This window comes from Giraffa tippelskirchi, chromosome 5 (assembly GCF_054371585.1).
Source record: "Giraffa tippelskirchi isolate mGirTip1 chromosome 5, T2T-mGirTip1v1.2.pri, whole genome shotgun sequence".
NCBI lineage: Eukaryota > Metazoa > Chordata > Mammalia > Artiodactyla > Giraffidae > Giraffa > Giraffa tippelskirchi.
Window position 1 is genome coordinate 76,459,760 of NC_137279.1, and position 19,517 is coordinate 76,479,276.

Consider the following 19,517-nt stretch of genomic DNA (forward strand, 5'->3'; position numbering starts at 1 on the left):
CAAGAATGAAGTGACTAACATGCATATATGCATGTTGGGTGCATAAATATTTAGAATTGTTATATCCTCTTCTTGGATTGATCCCTTGATCATTAAGTAGTGTCTTTCTTTATCTCTTGTAATAGTTTTTATCTTAAAGTCTATTTTATCTGATATGAGTATTGCTATTCCCACTTTCTTTTGATTCCTGTTGGATGGAATATCTTTTTCCATCCCCTGACTCTCAGTGTGTATATGTTCGAAGGTCTGAAATTGGTCTATTTTCAATATTTTGAAGCTTTACTATCATTACTCTAAATTTTTTTTCAGATAGGTTGCCTTCTACTCTTCGTTTATTTAGTCTTGTAGCTTTTTATTTGCTCCTTAATCTGTAACATATTTTTTTGTTGTTTCATTTTTTATTTTTGGATGGTTGGGACTGTGTTCCTGTCTTACTAGTTGTTTGGCCTGAGGTTTTCAGCAGTGGAGTTTGTAGGCAGTTGGGTAGAGCTGAGTCTTGGTGTTGAGATGTGGACATCTGTGATACTTCATTCTGATTAATATTCCCTGAGGCCTGGTGTTTCTTGTTATTCCAGCATTTTGGACCCAGTGATCTGGCCACAGGGACTCAGGCCTACGAGGTGACAGAAAAAAAAATTTTTAAGGAAAAAAGGAGAGAAAAGAAAAAAAAAATACAGAACAATAACAAAGAATAAAAAAGATAATAAATTAGAATAGTAACAGATATATTAGAAAAAATAAGAGTATATTTGAAACGACTGCTGGAGAGTAAAAATGGACTCCAACTGCAAAGAGAGAGAAGAAAATAATGTATATTTATGTAGATAGGTAGAAATAAAAAAATAAAAATAAGAGGGAGCAGAATAATAACAAAAGTAAAAAATAAAATAAATTTAGAAAACTAACAGAAATGGTAGAATAAATAATAGGTATGAAACAACCAGTGGAGGGCAAAACCAAACTTCACTGGCAAGTAGTAAACAAAACAAAACAAACTGTACCCTCCCACCCTCCCAAAGAGCCCCAAACAACCAACAACAAAAAAGGCAGAAAAAAACACTGACTGTGAAGGACAGGCTTTAGGTGGTGTCCGTGTATGGGGAGAGGTGCGATTTAGGCAGAGGTGAGGTATTGATTCAAGACCCATGTCTCCAGAAAACGCCCTAGGTGGGGGTAGGGGGTGGCCCAGGCTCCACCCAACCAAGGGGGCCTCTGCAGTGCTTCGGGCTTTGAGTGCAGAGCATCATGCCGGGGTCCCCAGGAGGCTCCCTGGGACCAAGTGGGTAGGGGAACACCAGAAAGTTTCCCTGCTCCTCCACACCCAGAGTGACCCTCCTCCTGTCAACCCTGCTCAGTCTCACCTCCATCCTGCACCCACAGGACATAGATGGCCAGGGGATGCCCTGGGAGGGGGCCCTGGAGGACAGAGGGTGTCCCAGAGGGCAGAGATGGGTCCCTGAAGGGTGAGGGCTTCCCCTAGAGGGCAGAGGTGGCTCCTGGAAGGAGGAGGGAACTGGAGGGCAGAGGAGTGTCCTGGAGGTTGGAGGGCCCAGTCCAGAGGGCAGAAGGGTCCCCAGGAGGGGTGAAGGTGGCCCCAGAAGACAGGGTTCTGGAGGGAGAAGGAAAGCGGAGAGTGGAGGGAGACCCCAGAGTGTGGAGGGGGCCTCCAGATGGCGGAGGGCTTGGCCTGGAGGGTGGAGGAGGCCCTAGGGGGCAGAGGGGTCCAGAGAGGCAGAAGGCTTGGCCTGGGGCCTCAGGAGACTCCCCAGGGCCAAGTGGGCTAGTGAACACCAGGCCGTTCCCTGCTCCCGGAACCCCACAGGAGCCTCCCGCAACCAGCCTGCCTTTTTCCACTGCCTCAGGAGCTCCCCCTCCCAGGCGGAGTGGGCACCAAGGGCCGAGGGGGCCTTGAATGCAGAGGAGGTCCTGAAGGGCAGAGGGCTTGGCCCAGGGCCTTGGGAAGCTCTTCAGGGCCTAGCAGGCGAGGGAACCCCAGGCACACCCTCACACCCAAAGGATGCTCCCTTGCCAGCCTGGCATTTTTTCCTACCCACTCCCTCTCACGCTTGCAGGACCCATGTAGGGAAGGGGTCCCTGAAGAGTGGAGGGCGCCTTGGAGGGCAAAGGGCTCAGGCAGGAGGGTAGAGAGAACCCCGGAGGGCAGCGGGGGCTCCACTTAGACCCTCAGAGGCTTTCCCTGATGGATTCTCCGATCGTCTAATGGATCCTCCAATCTCCCTTCAAGAGTTCCTCCCCCTCCCCACTGAGCAACCCACTGCTCTGGGTACCGAAAGTGCTCCTGCTCCCCCAGACTGGGGGTCTGCACAGGCCCCCTGCCCCCACTCTCCCCTACCCAGTATGTGGAGGCCCCCAGGGCTCCTCGTTGCAGCCTGTCTCCCAGCCTGTCTGCTAGAGGCCCCCACTAGCACCTGGTGAGTACCTCAGGCGTGGGGATATGCAGACTCGGTGTCTTCCCTCTCCGCCATCCTGGCTCCACCTAGGGATTTGTTTTTAATGCAAGAAGTTTCTTTATAAACTGAAAATGGGTGATGATCATAGATCATCTGACACAGCAGGCAGTGGCAGATAAAATTATGACGCTGAAGGAGGAAGCTGCCAATGACCTGGGTGAGTCAAGGGCACGGCTCTGGGCCGGGAAGCCAGGACACCCAGGTCTCCTTCCAGCAAATGTCTCCCTTTGGGCCTCCACTTTCTCATCTGTTCTCTGCAGTACACCTTTCACAGGTAAAGGCATGTGTTCCAGAGTCCATGAGGTTCTGGGCTTAAATCTCAGCTCTTGCCTCTTACTAGCTGTGTGACCTAGGGAAGATTGACATCTCTGATCCCATGAGAGTTACCCAGAGTTACTGGAAGAATTAAGAGGGATAATTTGTGTGACCTCATGGACAGACCCTGTCACACAGTGGGAATGCAGTAAGGAACGGTAGCTGTGGTCAGTCCTTCATCCTGAGGGGTTGTGTGCTTGCATCCTAAGTCACTTCAGTTGTGTCCGACTCTGTGTGACCCTATGGACGGTAGCCCGCCAGGCTCCTCTGTCCACAGGATTCTCCAGGCAAGAATACTGAAGTGGGTTGCCATGACCTTCTCCAGGGGATCTTCCCGAGCCAGGGATTGAACCCACGTCTCTTATGTCTCCTGCATCGACAGGGGGGTTCTTTACCATTAGTGCCACCTGGGAAGCCCCTTGAAGGGTTACCACTCTCTAAAGATGACATAGGGCAGGGGTGGGGGCCCAGGGAGGACCTGACACCTAAAAGAAGCAGGAGATCTTGAATCCCCTGTCTGTAAAGCTCTGTGTCTCCTACCAGGAGATTTCAACCCCGCAAGTGAAAGTCACAACCTTCCAGGGGAGACCCCCATATTGCCACAAGGAAATTGCATAATTGATCTGAGGCAGAGAGGCAGGGAACTCGAGTTCTGGTGTTGACTTGAGCAAGTCACTTAGCTGTTCTTGTTCCCAGTTCTCTCCTTTAGAACACGGAGCTCCTCTCTGCCTGTCTCATCACTCTAGACAAATGAGGTCATGCTGATGAGCAGGATGAAATCAGTGAAAACATTTTAGAGTACTCTATGAAGGGTATTATTATCACAAATAATAATATACTAATCTCCATGGCCAAGAACAGCCCTAGGAAATTTATTTGTGGGTAGAAGAATTTTTTCTTTTTGCATTGTTTTCCAGGGAGGATTTTTTTTTTTTCCCAATAGGAACCTCTGCCCCTCGGGTTCAGAGTGGACCTGAAGTAGTTCACGGTCCTGTCTTCCACCTTCTCACTTGTCCCTCCACTGGGAAATCTAAATATGGTTTTAGGGAAACTCATTCCTCCTGCCCTGGTTTTCTTTCCAGGGCATGCTTGGGAAAGCTCTCTGAACTTGGGCTTGGAGGCCGCTGCCGGGATCCGGGATGTGCTTGAACAGTTCTTCTCTTTGACCCTGGGCTGTGGTCCCCAGGAGGGCTGAACAGAGTAGGAGGCTCAGGGCTGAGATGGCCAGAAAGACAAAAGGTGTGGCAGTGACAAGGAGAGTGAGAAATGCAGTCAAGTCTGGGGCAGTGGCAGGGACACAACTGCTGAGTCCCCCAAGGAGAGAAAATGAGGAAACAAGCCAGCCACTGACCCTGGTTTCTCAGTGCAGGCCCAGGGCAGGACTCCAAGCCCAAGGCAGGTCAGCTTCAGCTTCACAGAGCTGGAGGTGGGGCAGGCAGGTAACACAAGCTCCTCTGGAAGTGGGATAAATAATCTTCAGCTGCAACGATAAAGACCAGTTATGACCTAATCGCCCAGTCCATTCCAAGAGCTCGGGGGTGGGTCTCTTCCTCTTGTCCTTCCAGGTTTAATTATCTGAAGAGTCTTTGGACTTTGAGAGACTCAAAAGAGAAAGAAGGTCTGCAAATAATTAAGCCGAGGAATAGGCTTCACAAAAGAGGTGTCTGTGGGTATAGGGTTGGGGGGGAGAGTGGGAAGAGGACAATGCAGGTCCCTCTTGGTGCATCTGTGTGGGTCGGGTGTGGGGTGGGGACAGAGACTAGAGAAGGGGAAGAGAGGCAGCTGAGGCCAACAAGAGCTCCAGGGCCAGGAAGAAAAGGAGAGTGGAGTCTTCTTTCTCTGCCTGGTAAGGCAGAGACTTAAGGGTAGCTGCCCTCTGTGGAGCCCTCATACCCAGGCATTCTTTACACTGTTCATGGCTCCTTTTCAAATACTACAGTTGTTGGCAGGGTCCTTGAAAGGACTGAAAGAAGTCAAACAGCACTAAACAAGTCAGCTTAATTACTGCATCAATTCGGCAGTCCATGTTGTGAGAAGCATCTGCAGTTGTCTCCTTCTCACCCTAATTTGTCACCATTGGAGTAGTCTCTCTCTCTGACACCATCCTGGCCAAATTGTCACATGTTCAACAAAGCCTCTTGCCTCTACCTGGCGATCGGCCCAGATCCACGTTCTATATGACATAGATCACTGATTGACATACATGTATAGCCCAGCAGTGGCAGAGATCGATTTCACACAGGACTGAAAGCTGGGAAGGAATCACAGCACACAGGTTACACACTCCTGCTGGGATTTGGGCTGGGCCCACTGGTTTTCCTTAGAGGAGTTTTGGGGTTGCAATTCACTTGGCCTGGGTCTTAGTTTCTAATAGAGGTAAGTATAAGGGCCATAACGGGATTTTCATATCTCCTCCACCATGTTTGCCCCTAGATTCCTGAGAAACCCCTTTAGAATCACAGTCCATTAGCACCTGAAGGAACAGTAGAAGTCTCCAAATCCATTTTACAGATAAGGAAGCTGTTCTTTCCTAACCCAAAGCTGTCTGGACTCTCATTTGCTTTCTAAAGGACTTTTCACAGTGCCTTTTGTGAGTCAGGGATATTGTTATACCTTTACGTGTGCCCCTATGTCATATGGTTTATTAATGTGATGATGGCGGCTCACCCTGGATTAAACTGTATCCCCAAGCAGCCCACTGGGCAGTCAGGACACAAGTTGCCTCTGCACATGAGACCCACTCCTACTCAAGAGTTGAGGCTCCACTGTGTTTTAAAATTATCTTGGTATATTTATATATTAGAGTCCTTTTCTATTTTAAAAATGCTTTCCCATTGTGCTTTGGCTCACTGGGGCAATGTTGTTCTCCTGGTTGTACTTTTCAATCAAAAATAAGAAAAAAAAAAATCCACATTTTTCTATTTCTTTATAGATCTCTGCTTTTTTGGGAAAATAAATATTTGTTGAATTGAAGTGGAAAAATTTTTTGAGAAAAATGTTTTTGTACCTTGTGTGTTTTGTTGTTATTGTTCTTAAATAAGTGCTTTCGGTGACAGGGCTTTTGTTCTGAGAAAAGGCTTTTTATGTTGGGTTTGAGAGGAATGTTGTGCATGCGCGGGGCTATCAGAAGTTTCAAAGTGGGAGAGTCTTACATCATCCAAGTCAGCAGTGGTCCTTCTTCTCCCCCACTTTGTTTCTGCCTAAATCATCCCTTCCCTCCTATCACCAATGCCATCGACCCACTTGGCTTTGCAATCTTTCTGTGGTGGTACAGCAGGGAAGACAGTAATGCAGTGTTAGTCCGCTGAGGTCCCAGGACCACTGGAAGCTCCCCAGAACCCATCTGATCCAGAGTGGGGCTTGGGGGTTAGGTGAAGCAGCAACATCCCCCCTTGGGGTTTGCTTGCCTGGCCACTGAGGTCACTCCTTTGCCCACCCCCAGGGATACTTCCAATGCCCACAATTCACCTGGCTCCCTCAAGAATCATTTCACAGAGTGAGCTTCACTTAGGCGGAGCGAGGCCCTCGGGGCAAGGACACAATGTGGGTGAACACCAGTGCCAGCCACCTCTGACAGAGCTTTTCCCTCTCTTTTGATCCATCTTTCCTCTTGTCAAATGCTCGCTGAGTACTGCCACAGGCTCAGCACTTTGCTAGGCCCCTGGGGATGCAATGGTGAAGGAGACACAGTGCAAGCCCTTCAAAGTTCAGTATCTGGCAGGGCACAGACACTGAGACATTTCATTACACCTGGTGGATGATAAATATTAGGGTAGGGAAAGCTCTGAATGCTATGGGGGCACTCAGAAGGGACACCTGACTCAGGTGGCTGGACTTTCTTAAAAGATTTGTAGATTTTCATCAATTGAAGAGGAAGGAAAAAGGCATTCTAGGAGAAAGAACAATGTGTGAAACAGAATGACTGAAAAGAAACTTCAGTTCAGACAGGAGGGATGGCTGTAGGGAAGTGCTGGCAGGGAAAGAGAGCAAGTAGGGCTCATTTGGGTTTCCCTGGTGGCTCAGCTGGTAAAGAATCTGCCTGCATGCAGGAGACCTGGATTCGATCCCTGGGTTGGGAAGATCCCCTGGAGAAGGGAAAGGTTACCCACTCCAGTATTCTGGCCTAGAGAATTCCACAGACTGTATAGTCCATGAGGTCGCAAAGAGTCGGACACGACTGAGCAACTTTCACTTTTATTTTCTTTCAGGGTTCATTTATTTATGCCAAGCACTATTTGTGACTGGCTCCCTGCTCTCATGGAGCTTCTATTCTAGTGGGGGAGACAGAGTAAAAACCAAGCAAACAAACCTATCAGAGTGATAAACAGCAAGCAGAGAATCACTGCAGGAAGACATGGGAATGAGTGACAGAGGCACTACTTTGGCTTGGGCAGCCAGAAGAGCCTTTCTAACCAGAGCTGAATAAGAAAGTTGGCCTTGTGAAAAGAAGGCATCTTGGGCAGCAGAAACAGCTTCCAAAGGAGACTGCAGTCAGCAGAGCTGTCTGCGGACATGAGAACAGGGGAATTGTGTTAAATGATCACTTCACTCCTACCTCTCTATCTTCTTGAAATAGTTATTGCTCATAACAAATTACCCCCAAATTTAGGGATGTAAAACAATGAGCACATTATCTCACATAGTTTCTTAGGACCAGGATTCTGGAAGTAACTTAGCTGGGTGTTTCTGGCTCAGGGTCTCTCTTCCTCACCTGTGGGCCTCTTCTTGGGGCTACTCACAACAGCTTGCTTTGCCCAGATGAGTAATCCGAGACAGAGATGGAGACAGAGAGAAAGATAGCACACCCAAAAAATGGCCATAGTCTTTGATAAGCTATCTTAGGAGTGGCATGCCATCACTTTTATGCTAGTGGTGCAGCGTGCAAGAAACTACACAAAGGTGTGACCATCAGGAAACCAGGATCACTGGGGGCCATTGTGGAGGCTGGCTACTCTGCTCTCTGGCCACTAGTGTTCACATCCCTCCCCATACAAAAGGCACTCACCCGACCCCTCAAGGGTGTCCCTGGTGGCTCAGATGGTAAAGAATTTGCCTGCAATGCAGGAGACTCAGGTTCACTCCCTGGGTGGGGAAGATCCCCTGGAGAAGGGAATGATAACCCACCCCAGTGTTCTTGCCTGGAGAATTCTATGGACAGAGGAAACTTGCAGGCTACTAGTCCATGGGGTCGCAAAGAGGTGGACACGACTGAGTGATGACACTTCATTTCACCCCTCAAGATCCTAGTCCCACCTCATTACAGCATCAGCTGTATTTCATCATCTAAGTAAAGTCCCGGTGCTGATAAGGCGCCTCAGGTGTGGTTCCTTCAGTACAGCTCCCATGAAATGTTCCTCTTGACCAGTTAAATAAAGAGATGACCACCACCCTTCCCCCCACAATACACCCAATAAAAAATGGGGGAAAGGCATAAAATAGTTATTCAAAAAGGGAGAAAGTAGTCCACAGCAGTTCTGAAATCCAGCAAGAATAATTCTTCATGGCTCATGGCTTTCCCCTCTGAGCGTTTGGTTCTGACTTCTGTGTCATCCTTCCTTTTTCATGAAAGCTAGCATGTATTTGCAGCTGAATAGTTTTCTCAGCCTGCTTCCTACCAGTAGAATTTTAGGAGTCCAAAGACCTCTTTTCATTTCATATTGTCTCTATCAGTTCAGTTCAGTTCAGTTGCTCAGTTGTGTCCGATTCTTTGTGACCCCATGGACTGCAGCACACCAGGCCTCCCTGTCCATCACCAACTCCCGGAGCTTACTCAAACTCATGTCCATTGAGTCGGTGATGCCACCCAACCATTTCATCCTCTGTCGTCCCCTTCTCCTCCCGCCTTCAATCTTTCCCAGCATCGGGGTCTTTTCCAATGTGTCAGTTCTCCGCATCAGGTGGCCAAATATTGGAGTTTCAGCTTCAGCATCAGTCCTTCCAATGAATGTTCAGGAGTGATTTCTTCTAGGATGGACTGGTTGGATCTCCCTGCAGTCCACAGAACTCTCAAGAGTCTTCTCCAACACCACAGTTCAAAAGCATCAATTCTTCGGCACTCAGCTTTCTTTATAGTCCAACTCTCACATCCATACATGACTACTGGAAAAACCATAGCCTTGACTAGACCGACCTTTGTTGACAAAATAATGTCTCTGCTTTATAATATGCTGTCTAGGTTGGTCATAACTTTCCTTCCAAGGAGCAAGCGTCTTTTAATTTCATGGCTGCAGTCACCATCTGCAGTGATTTTGGAGCTCAAGAAAATTGTCTCTATGGTATATGAAAATACCTAGGGGAAAAAAAGAGAGCCTAGAGCCTAAACTATAAAAAATGTTCAGTAAATGGTAGTGATTATTATTAAAGGAAAGAATCTAGCTGAGTGTTATAGGCAGAATAATGACCCCCTAAAGATGTTCATGTTCTAATCCCTGGAACTCTGAATATGTTACTTAAGTGGCAAAAGGGACTTTGTAGATGTAATTAAATTAAGGATACTAAGATGGGAAGATAATCTTGGATTATTCAGGTAGGTCCAAAGTAATCCAAAACATTCTTCTAAGTGAAAGAGTGAAACAAGATTGTGTAAAAAGTTTATTTATTTGGCTGCATCAGGTCTTAGTTGTAGCATGCAGAATCTTCAGTTGCAGCATGTGAACTCTTGGTTGCGGCGTATGGGATCTAATTCACTGACCAGGGATCAGACCAGGTCCCCCTGCATTGGGAGTGTGGAGTCTTAGCCACTGCTCTGCTAGGGAAGTTTGAAGCAAGATTTTTGAAGGAGATGTGATGATAGATATAGAGGTTGAGTGCATTTTTGCTAAGTCGTTTTAGTTGTGTCCAAATCTGCAACCCTATGAACTGCAGCCTGCCAGGCTCCTCTGTCCATGGGATTCTCCAGGCAAGAATGCTGGAGTGGGTTGCCACGCTCTCCTCCAGGGGATCTTCCCAACCCAGGGATCGAACCCCTGTCTTCTAAGTCTAACCCACATTGGCAAGAGGGTTCTTTGCCACTAGTGCCACCTGGAAAGCCCTGATACAGAGGTTGCTGCTGTGCTCAGTCACTCAGTCGTGTCCAACTCTTTGAGACCCCACAGACTGCAGCCCACTAGGCTCCTCTGTCCACGGGGATTATTCTCTAGGCAAGAATATTGGACTGGGTTGCCATGCCCTCCTCCAGGGGATCTTCCCATCCCAGGGACTGAACCCAGATCTCCCACATTGCAGGTGGACCATTTACCATCTGAGTCACCAGGGATGCCCTGTTCAGAAGTTCAGGTGATACAATCCCTGGCATGGAAGAGGCCACAAGCCGAAGAATGCAGATGGCTTCTGGAAGCTGGAAAAAGCAAGGAAATGGGTTTTCCTCTAGAGCCTCCAGAAAGAGCAACTCTTTCTGGCACCTTGATTTTAGCCTAGTGAGAGCTGTTTTGAGTTTTTGATCTCCAGAACTGTAAGATAATAGATGTATAATGTTAGAAGCCACTAGGTCTGTGGTAATCTGTTACAGTAGCAACAGGAAATTAATGTAGTGGGTATTGGCGCCATTAAGATATGAAGGGGTAGGAGAAGATTTGGGGACAAGAAAAATTTATGTTTTGAATATGTTAAGTTTATAGACCCCAAGTGCAGATGTAAAAGAAATAGCTGGGTATTTGAGACTGCAGTTTAGGAGGGACATCTGGGCTGAGGAAAGAGACCTGAGGTTTCAGGAGATTTGGAAGCCATAAAATTGAATGAAGGATGAGAGTGAGAAGAATAGAAGATGGAGGATTCTTGGAGGGCAGGCCAAGAAGGAAAAGCAGAGGAACTCTTGAAGGAGAGAGAAGGAGCGATTAGCAAGGATTAACCAGGGGACTGACATCCCCTCACAAAGGTGGGAAAGGGATAACACAGGGAAGACTGGTTTCACCGCTTACTCCCTGGGGTTCGCTCCGTATTTCCTGCCTTGCCTGAATCCCCAGAGTTTGTCTGGGCAGCCTCGTGAGGTGGGGTCTCATTGCTCCCAGGAGCCCTGAGAGGAGGGCCGAGGGAGCGCAGACGAAGGCGTGCCTCCAGAGCAGCTGCGCCTCAGTCACCCGGGAGTGGGGAGTGGGAGCGGAGCCCGAGACCGGCCCCTGTCTCAGGAGCACGTGTGAGGTGGGAGCGGAGCCCGAGACCGGCCCCTGTCTCAGGAGCACGTGTGAGGTCCTCATGGGCGGAGCGCAGCGGGGCGGCAGGGCAAAGCTTTTTACTTCTTTGGCATTCAGCCCGGGGCCTAGACTTGTCCTGTGCTGAGGAAGCAGTATCGGGCCCTTCACCTGGGGGCTGATGAGGCAAGTGTGGGCCCCTAAGCAGAGCTGGAAGGTCCAGGTCACGCTGGGAAGATGGAGGACCAAGCTGACTCATCTCGGATCGGCTATAAAGGCCGAGGGGCTCCTTTAAGCGTCCTTCCCTTGAAAACATCCATAAATAAATGTATCACTTAGGAATGCTCTTCAGTAACAAGAAACAGAAAAGCTAACTTACAAGGACTTAAACAAATTGGGATTTATTTTCCCTACTGGAGGTTGTCAGTAGCTGGCATTGGTTTAGGGCACTATAATATTAGGGATAACAATCTTGTATTTTTCTTGACCTTTTCCTCAGAGTTGCAATAGTTTTGCTATAGCTCCAGGTATTACAACCCCATTCAGGGTGGGCAACAGAGGTGAAGAGTTATAACTATCCTATTTATTAAAATGGGATATAACTAACCCATTTATTAAAAACAAGGGTTTCTCAAAGCCCAAACAGGTTTTTGCTATGTTTGCTATGTCTAATGGGCCAGGAAATTGTCAAAAGTCACCTACAGCTACTGATGATAAAAAGGTGGTTTCGGTTTTTCCAGCCTCTAGAGTGAAGACAGGCCTGGGAGGCTACTCAAATTGCCTCTTTTTTAAATTAATTAATTAATTTTAAGTAAATTTTTGGCCGCTCTGGTCTTCCTTGCTGTGCGTGGGCTTTCTCCAGTTGCAGTGAGCGTGGGCTACTCTCTAGTCAAGGTGTGTGGGCTTCTCCTGTGGTGGCTCCTCTTGCCAGGGAGCTCCAGCTCTGGGGTGCGAGGGCTTTGGTAGTTGTGGCGCATGGGCTTGTCTGCTCTGCGGCATGTGAAATCTTTCCAGAGCAGAAATCGAACCTGTGTCCCTTGTATTGGCAAGTGGATTCTCAACCACTGGACCACCAGGGAAGTCCTCAAATTGCCTCTTTCTAAAGGAGGTCTTTTGATCCTTTTGAGGGCAGTTGGGGTATAACGGGCCTCTTGCCCTGTCAAGGACCCCCTCACCCACCACAACAGACAGACCTTAGGTGATTTATCAAGGCACCTGGGACCATGGCCCGCTAACATCTCCCTCTGAGGGGGTTCCTGTCTCATAGAGCCACACCATCTGAAGAAGAGGGTGAAGTCTGTCCTAACTTTCAAGTAATGAAACTTAGTACAGTTTTTGTTTGTTTTTGTTTTTGACCATGCCACATTGCATGCAGGATTTTAATTCCTTGACCAGGGATTGAACCTGTGCCCCCTGTGGTAAGAAGCAGGACTCTTAACCACCGGACCACCAGGGAAATCCCAGGACTATTTTTTTGGTCAAAGATACATAGTCAGTTAACTCAGAGAGGAAGTAGTCAAACCAGTTGTCTGGGATGGCCGCTAGTTCTCATCTTTCAACCAGCTATTAGGCCCTAATGAGGTAGCTGGTGTCCAGGTCTGAGGGTACCTGAGCGCCTTGTGCCAGCCAGCTCTGCTCTCTCCCTTTCTCCTCATGTCTGTCTCTGCTGCCACCTCATCCCACCTGACAGGTACACCTTAGTTTGAGCTATCTTCTCATTTGTCTCTCTCGCTTGCAGATGAAGTATCTCTGAAACTGACAATGTTGACAGCCTGATCACCCACCTACTGTCCACTCCACTGTGGCAGGCTGGCAGGAGAGCCAGGATCTTAACCACAGTCTCAGGCTGGGTGCACACACACTACTGGGATTAGTGCAATGTTATCAGATGTGGCGGAAGAGTATGGAGGAGAAGGCTCTGCCTGGTCCCACTGGGAAAGAGGATTTGGGAAAAACCCAGATGGACCTTCATACGTGACTTGGACTTGGTGCTCAGTGGGTGTTTGCCCATGTGAACAAGAAGGCACTCGCCCATTCTCAGGCATGCCTGGGGGTCTCTTGCTTGAGTGGGTAAATTACTGCTTATGCTGAGTTAAAGGGAACCCCTTGGCACATGCTGCAGAAGCTGGACTTGCTAGGTGACAGCCTGCAGCCTGCCTGGGGGTGGACCCAGAGCAGGAGCTTCACCCAGCAAGGATGTGCAGCTCCTGTGCTTAATGGACAAGCACTCACCTCAACCCCATTTCCTGAATCCAAACAACCAAAGAAGGGGTGATGAGGGGTGCAGGGCAGGGGCAGGCCCATACAGACAGAATTTCAAAAGATCTGGCTTAGACTCCCTGCTGTGCTGGTAAAGGTGTGGATGAAGCTGTTGGTAGGAATACAAATTGGCCTAGAGGTTTGGAGGGGACAATTTGACATTATCTATCAAATTTTAAATGGGTATGTGCATTTTCCACACATATGTAAACAATGTTACTCTGAGTCTGGAGCAGAATTTGGGGGAGTTGGGGGACATAATTTTTCAAATTCATACCCTTTTGTATTTGCATTTCTTGATAATGAGCAACTATTACCTTTCTATTAATAATTATAAACATAGTAAGTGCTACTATCATCTCCTTGGTTCAGAGGTCTTATCAGTATAGCTATTATTGTCGCCCTGGGAAGGAATTGTGGCCTGAGGGCTTCTGAATTCCACAGGTAGAAGTTTTTTAAGAGTCAGGAGGGGTCACTGGGGACAAGATGCATCTGGTAAGGAGACTTGGGGGTCCAATCAGAGAAGGCAGAGCACCCAGCCTTCTTCCTTGGGCTGCCTCACAGCTCTCAGCCGGGACCTAGGGCCGCAGCACCCAGTTTATTAAACTGAAGAAATAGAAAAGAAAATGTTATATTTATAGCAGTTCATGAAAAAATAAAGTACATTCTTAAAAGAAATAAAAAGGTTATTAAAATGGCATAGAAAGCAGTGTGCAGCTAAATGATGAAAGGAACTAAAAATAACTCCTAACTTGGCCCGCAGATCTGAGTCAGGCCTGAGGCTGCTGAGTAGACCATGGGGAGCCCCTGAGCTTCCCAAAGGCACTGACCCAGAGGGTGGGCTGAGGTTGTGGTGTGGGTCTGCCCTCTGTTGCTCTGTCCTCCGTGAGGACATAGGCGGCACCCTAAGACTGCTCACAGCTGAGCTGTAGTCTGGTGGGACCATCCAGATAAAACCTGCATGAAGGATTGGGCCCCTCAGAAAGACGCTGGGATGTGGAGAAATGCACAACATAAACCGGTTATGAGCAGGCACATTCTCTGAGCGTTCCCAGCCTCATTCTCAGCCCTTCTCTGCTCCCCAGGGCTGCCTTCGCCTTCCTGCAGTGGGAGGATACCTTATCCTTGGAACCCCAAAGCATTCTCAGGCCTGCTTTTCCCAGGTCTCCCTCTTGGGGTAACTAACAGAATGTGCACCCCTTCGGGACAAAAGAGCTAGTCTAGGACTTGGACTGGCTCTGAGTAAAGGGTTTAACCAGCCTCTCTGCCCATTTCATATGTTTCCCAGAGTTGTATTCTTCAGTGTGGCCTAACCCCTTGAGAAGACTTCAGCATTCTCCCTAGGAGGGGGGGTCTAAGTTTATCAGCCTGGCTGTTCAAGGGCATCTCTGCCAGGTGGGCAGAATATAATGCCCAGCTCTCCTTCTGGTAGCTTCTCTCTGTGCCCCATGTAGCAATAGCTGGAAAGGGCCACATCTTCACTCATCCCTGACATATAGGAACAATGCCTTCCACAACCCTATAGAAAAGAAATGTCGGCAACTTGGGAAAAGATTAAACACACATTGCTGCATCCTCAGCTCATGAAAGGATGACAAGTACCTGTGTGTGGAGACAATGAAAGGTATTTATGCCGACTTATTGAATTCCAGGGTTTGGTCTCCCAGAGCAAAGAAATAATCTGCCCAGAAAAAAATCTCCACCACTGAAAATGGTTTCCTGCTTTGAGATCAGGGGTTTTCCAAGGCTTCAAAAGTCCTAGGACCAATTCTTTGTTAAGTCTTGAGTTTAAATTTTGAGGGCTCCCCACTACCTAGAAATCTCAAGGAAACAAATTTTCTTGAGTACAGAGCAATCTGACTTCAAGGGAGGGAAGGGATAAATTATCCCTGCTTGCTCTTCCAAATCCCAAGGGTCTTTCCCTATCACTAAAAAATTAGCACAATAAGAATAAAAATGAGAAGATAAGATGAGATAAAAGAATGTAATATAAACTTATAAAGGACAAAATAGAGATGAGGTATGATCAAGATAAGTAAAACAGAAATAGAGGACTAACAGTTTAAAAGAATAAAAAAGAAATGTAAAATTACACACAAAATATAATCAGCAATTTATAAGATTAGGAGCTGTTATGAAAACAAAGAAGGTTTACGGTGTTCAAACAGATCAAGGCCATCAAGGATGTACACACTCAGCAGGAGTCTTCCTTGTCTCTCACAGAGTCAGGGTTTGAACCACAGTTAGCCACTCTGACAACCCTTCTAAATTACATCTATCAATATCATTGGAACTTTGTCCTGATTTTTGCTGTTATCTGTAGGGTGGTATCCTATTTATTTTTCTGCCAGGGTTTCCCAAAACAATTTTTATTTGAAACTAGTAAAGTATAGGTTCACAATGCCCAAGTCTCAATTCTAAAATTCAAAAAGCCCTAAAAACCAAGAATTTGCCTTCTCTTATCTGGAGATATAACCTGATCTGGCCAGAATTCATTTGGTGGCAAAACCCAACCTGAATGGAAGTGAAGCTATTTCTATGAGGAATATTCATGTATTTCCTTGCAGAAACATGGATACGTTTGATTACAGGGGAATGCTGGTGCTTGCATGGGGGGTTGTATAATATAGATTGTATGTACCTTATTGTCTTTCTAAAATTCTGAAACACATCTGGCCCCAAGGTTTCAGGTAAGAGATTGTGGACCAGAATCAAAATCCTCCATCAGAGGATAGAAGAATGGATGTATAAACAGTGGTGTGTTTACACAGTGGAATATTACACAGCAATGACAATGACTTATTTACACTACATGCAACATCATGTTGATAGAATGAAACCAGACACAAAAGCATATCTGTTGGAAGGCTCAAGACCATGTTGCTTTTCTTTATTCACTGCAGGTAAGGAATTCGCCTGCAATCTTTGGGTCTGATCTTTGGGTCAGGAAGATCCCCTGGAGGAGGAAGTGGCAACCTACTCCAGTATTCTTGCCTGGGAAATCCCATGGACAGAGGAGCCTGGTAGGCTACAGTCCATGGGGGTTGGAAAGAGTTGGGCATGACTGAGTGCGCACGCGCGCGTGCGCACACACACACACACACACACAAACACACACACACACACACACACACACACACGATTCAAACACAAGGCATACAACCAGGTAGGATTTCTTCCAGCAAATATAGGCCAGGACCCTGATTACCTCTTCGCCCTTAGAGCCTCGGTTGACCTCCATGGGTAATGCACACCGTTGTCCCTCCACACTTTCAGTCCTGCCACCAGTACTGAGCTCCCTCCCTTTCTACCTTTCTCTCTCAGCCTTTATCTCCAGCACCTCTTTGCTTTCCCTGGGGTGGAGTAGCTCATGGATGGTGGCAATCTTTTCTTTTCATGCTTTTGTCCCAACTCCATCTGGGGTCCCTCACCACCCTCTTCCCTGGCCATTCACATAATTCACATAGGTATTTTATCTTCCTTCATTTCCTCTTGTCCTTGCCTTAACAGGGCTGCTGATCCCCACGCAGCCTGTTCTCTTCCTGTCCTTGTGTCTCCACTGTCTGATCCTTGGGATCGGCTGGTTTTAGGCTTTTGTTTGGGCCGCAGGGCTTTCTCTCTGCCTCTGCCTCTCTTTCCCACCACCCTCCCTTCCTTCCCCCTCATCTTGATGTCTTTTGTGGGATGTGCACTTTTATCTTCTTTTGATTTGCTCTCTCCTCTTTTGTAGAGGGAGAATGAAAGGCTCAGCTAATTGTAGCAGGAGGGCAGTGACGCTGTGTTCCCCTTCCCAGCATCTTCCCCACCAGGCTGAGCAGGAAGGGAAATGAGGGCAATTCAGACTCTCACCTGCTCCCCGGTCAGCTCCAGATCTCTTTCCCATGTGGGCTTTTCTTCCCCAGTTTTCTAAGTGGAAATGAAACGGTCCTGGAGCCCCTCGCCACTGCCTGCACTAAGACTCTCTGGACCCACCACTGTCTCATTTATGTACTCACTGCACACTGGTGTGTGCCAACCATCATGGAAGGTGCCAGGCACAGAGTGGCAAACCAGACAGATGTATATTTTCAGTTTTCACAAGTCACAGCAGTTAAGTGGGTCGAGGATATGATAGGGAAATTACAGTAATGTCTCCAACAGAGGACCTGAACTCAGAATGGGGGTAGTGATCATCACTTGATGTAGTGTCTAAGCCGGGAACTGACTTGGAGGATTTCGGTGAGAGAGGGGAGGAAAACAGATCCTAAATAGAGACAGTATTCAGTCTAATGGGGAGAAAGCATGATGATTTAAATTTATTATATGAATTTATAGAGCATAAATTGCTGAGGGGCTGGAGATAGAGTCTTGTAAGGAGCCTGGAGTTTATCCTAAGGATGCAGGGAAGTCATGGAAGTGTTTTGAATGAGGATGTTGGACAGATGATATCTGTATTTGGGGTGTATGCAGAATAGAATACAGTGAGACTGGAAGAAGGATTAGGATGTATATTCACTTCCTACCACTTCAGTAAAAAATTGCCACAAATCTGGTGGCTTAAAACAACACAGCTGTATTATCTTACAGTTCTGGAGGTCAGAAGTCTAAAGTCAGACTCACTGGGCTAAAGCTAAGATGTTGGGTAGGATGTTTCCTTCTGGAGGTTTCAGAGGAAAGTCCATTTTGTTTTCTTTTTCAGCTTCCAGAGGGTGCATCCTTTGGGTTCTGGTCCCTTCGTCCATATTCAAGGAGTTTCATGCCAGTCTCTGCTTCCATTGTCACGTCCCCTCTCCATGACTGACCTTCACACCTCTCTCTTGTAAGGACCCTTGTGAATACTTTGGGGCCACTCAGATAATCCAGGATAATCTTCCCATCTCAATATCCTAATTTAGTCACATTTACAAAGTCCCTTTTGTCATGTAAGGTGGCACTTTTGTGGGTTCTGAGAATTAGGACATGGATATCTTTGGGGGCCCTTCTTCTGCCCATCATAGGAGGCTGTGGTGGAATTTCAGCCAGGACATAATGATAGCTTAATGAGTAGTAGCAATGGAGATGGAGCCAAGAAGACTGATTTGAGATAACTTTAGGAGGTATACTAATTGTTGACTAATTTGATGTGGGAGATGAAGGAGGATGAGCAGGGATCACTTCTCACTTTTGGATTCCAGGAACTGACCATATAGGGATATCTGTGATTTACAAGATAGAGAAGAGAAATCCCAGGTGTAGGGGATGGAAAAAACAGGGAGAGATGAGTGTACGCTACCCCTGAGACATCTGAGAAGAAAGAGCCAGAGGGCAGGTGGGCAAGTATTTGAAGCCCAGGAGAAGGGTCTGAAGAGGGTGATATAAGTTAGACTGAGGTGACTTTACTTTAGTAGAGTAGACCTGAAAAACCCAGCATTCAAGGAACAGGAATAATACAAGGAACCATAGAAGGACATTCAGAGTAATTAGCCAGAGACATAGGGAGACAACCAGGAGAGTTGTCTTGCTGCAGAAGACAAGCATGACAGTTTTAAAACATGTCCACAAGTTCATTGATACTGTAGGAGGTCAGACTATGTCACCCCAAAATATGCCATTTTGGCATAAAGATTGTTGTTGTTCAGTCACTAAGTCATGTCTGATTCTTTGTGACCACATGAAATCCAGCACGTCAGGCTTCCCTGTCCTTCACTATCTCCCGGAGTTTGTTCAGACTCATGTCTATTGAGTCATTGATGCCATCCAACTATCTCATCCTCTGCTGCCCACTTCTCCTCCTGCCCTCAGGCTTTCCCAGCATCAGGGTCTTTTCCAGTAAGGCGGCTCTTTGCTTCAGGTGGCCAAAGTATTGGAGCTTCAGCTTCAGCATCAGTCCTTTTAATGAATATTCTTGCTATCCAAGGGACTCTCAAGAGTCTTCTCCAGCACCAGGCATAAAGATTATGTTGAACTAAAGACAACTGAGAAACAGCAAACACCAGGAAAAAAAAATTCTCTGTCCTCCCCAACTGTTTGCCTAAAAGCAGGCTTGAATTCTTAATCACCAGAGACTCTTATTATTAATTACCAGAGACTTATTGTTGTGTCTTCATTGCCTAGTTCAGTTTAGTCACTTAGTAGTGTCCGACTCTTTGCAGCCCCATGAACCACAGCACGTCAGGCCTCCCTGTCCATCACCAACTCCCGGGGTTCACCCAATCTCATGTCCATTGAGTCGGTGATGCCATCTAACCATCTCATCCTCTGTCATCCCCTTCTCCTCCTGCCTTCAATCTTTCCCAACATCAGGGTCTTTTCAAATGAGTCAGCTCTTCGCATCAGGTGGCCAAAATATTGGAGCTTCAGCTTCAACATCAGTCCTTCCAAAGAACAC

The 19,517-nt window shown here is 47.2% G+C and overlaps 1 long non-coding RNA gene across 1 annotated transcript in view; it reads right to left on the reverse strand.

Moving 5' to 3' along the window:
- Positions 1 to 331: 331 nt before the first annotated feature.
- LOC145507708 (uncharacterized) overlaps positions 332 to 19,517 on the reverse strand; it is a 76,790-nt gene continuing 57,604 nt past the window's right edge. The window contains exons 6-8 of the long non-coding RNA XR_014055042.1: positions 13,489 to 13,777; positions 4,138 to 4,266; positions 332 to 613 (exon numbers count right to left, since the gene is read on the reverse strand). This is a non-coding gene — a long non-coding RNA (uncharacterized LOC145507708). The remainder of the gene's footprint in view (positions 614 to 4,137; positions 4,267 to 13,488; positions 13,778 to 19,517) is intronic.